At 41.0% G+C, this 2177-nt stretch overlaps 1 long non-coding RNA gene across 3 annotated transcripts in view; it reads left to right on the forward strand.

Moving 5' to 3' along the window:
• Positions 1-1107, forward strand: part of LOC123522636 — a 96240-nt gene extending 95133 nt beyond the window's left edge. For all 3 annotated transcript variants that reach the window (XR_006680873.1, XR_006680872.1, XR_006680874.1), the window contains one exon: positions 754-1107. This is a non-coding gene — a long non-coding RNA (uncharacterized LOC123522636). The remainder of the gene's footprint in view (positions 1-753) is intronic.
• The last annotated feature ends 1070 nt before the right edge of the window (positions 1108-2177 follow it).

The raw sequence follows: 2177 nt of genomic DNA on the forward strand, positions 1-2177 counted from the left end.
CAGGGGTGGTCTGTGGTAGTGACATAATGTGTTGTCAGTTTGAGGCTTCAGAGTGAAGGGGTAGAGTTTAGCCTGTCAATCAGGTCACAGCTTGAGGACCTCATTTGGAGGTGCTAAGAACATAAACAGCTTGCTGGAGGTGGGACACATGCTCACTTCCTGCAGACACATGCTAGCTGACAAGACACCTGGAGCTACTCCAGAGCAGTGGAGCTGAAGAAGCCACGTGGAGACCCTGGCAAGCACCGAGATGTCTCTACTGCCACTGGATCCACAAAACTTTCCACCTACTGGCCTGTGATCTTCCTGCATTCTGCATCGTTCCATGTGTTTCGTGACTCTCAAGAGGAATTTATAGATTGCTATTACACACACGGGCTAATATCAAGACCTGATCTTGACTGGGCTGAGAAGTTTCCTCAATATTCAGTCGCTCTTGTCTATAAAGCTCTTTCATATATATGTGTGTGTGTGTCTATGAGGTTGTTTCTCTTGTGTACCCAGACTAACACAATGTCATTCCTGTCCATTTAAAACAATTTTTTTCATTCTTGTCCATTTAAAAGTTGAATTTTAATACTTGTTCTTAAATATCTCTCACAAGCAAATATATTGAAAGTATTTCAATCTATTGAAAAGCAATCAGTGTAGTGAGATGCTTCAATATAGAGGAAAATTCATTGGTTCAGGAATGAAAGGCCCCGGGTTAAAGTCCACTAATAACTGATTGTGTGATCATTTTGACATGGACAGGGACAGCAGCCTGATGCATCACCACATACCGGATATGGAGAGGTCAGAGGCCTTGAGGCAGACCAGCCAGGATCTTACCAAGTGGGGACATAGTTGAACCCCAGCCAACCAGGGACCACCACTTGAGTCCCAGCCAAGCAGGGGCAACTGCAGTCTTTTCTGGAAAAAGCCATCCCTGAGCCCAAGAGCTCCTGCCAGACATCTAAAAAGGGCCTGGAATTTCTGGGTGGTGTCTCACTCCCTTTGCCTTTTGTGTACTGCGGACCCTCTGGGGGACTGTCCCGAGTGTATCCTGACTTAACTGCTCAATGAAGTGGACAGAAGAAAACAGGGCTTGGTGTCACTGCAATGAAAAATCTCAACCGAATCTTTAAGTATTATATATTTTAATTAAACTCAGAATTAATGTAAGTATTGGAGCAGTTTTCTTTCCTGAAATATGTAAAACACTTGTCAAAATAGTAAAGAAATATCTCATATGTCCTTTCACTGCCATGGGAGCAGTAAAAGATGGCACTTTTCCGAAACAGTCTTACCCAACGTTAATTTTTTAAAAGAATTTTAGTGGCACACCATGCACATAACATACATCCCAATAGTTTAATCATATCCAGAAGAGTTGCGCAATCATTATCACAATACATTTTGCTTCTTTCTTGTATTCATTGTTATTATCTTTCCATTTTCCCGCAACCCCCTTGCTGTACCCCCAGAAAATCTGTCATCAAGTTACTCTCTCCAAGACGTACTTATCCTGGATTTCATATACTGAAATTCTTACCAAGAAACCAAACCAACCAAACACGAAAAACAAAAACTAAATGCAACATAAACTAAGGACAATAACAAACTAAAACAGAGAAAAACCTCAATGGGAAAGAAAGTAAACTTTTCATAACTTCCTATCTCACCCAAAAGAAAAGCCAGAATCTTAGATGGACCCGGCAGGTGCAGTCTGTCCGCTCTGATCTCATCATAGAAACTCTCATGAGGGACTCTCCTCTAGCCACAAAGGCTTTCATGTTCTTCTTCTTTTGTCATAACAATTTTCTTGGGGGTGAATTCAGATATCATATTGTTTCATAGTTCAATCACATCAAGCAGTTTTGTACAATTGATGCCCCGATCAGTTTCAAAACATTCTGTCCTTCTTGGTCTCCTCGACTTTCACGTCCCTTTGCCCCTCCCTCCATCCATGCTTCCCCCAAGAACCCTTATTTTACTTGCTATGTCTAGAGGTTAATCAGTCCTCTGTTTCATATACCAAAAACACAAAAATACTTCTCTGATGCCATGTTAATTGGATGACCCTTTGAAAAAAGAGCTTTAATCTTAGGGGTGTTGCATTTATGTAACTGGTTATGGAATAATTTTGAAAATGTTATATCAATCATTGATGTGCAAAACAACGACTATAGTCAATG

Source organism: Echinops telfairi, unplaced genomic scaffold (genome assembly GCF_000313985.2).
Source record: "Echinops telfairi isolate 266 unplaced genomic scaffold, ASM31398v2 ScPeMD7_7427;HRSCAF=8465, whole genome shotgun sequence".
NCBI classification, from domain to species: Eukaryota; Metazoa; Chordata; class Mammalia; order Afrosoricida; family Tenrecidae; genus Echinops; species Echinops telfairi.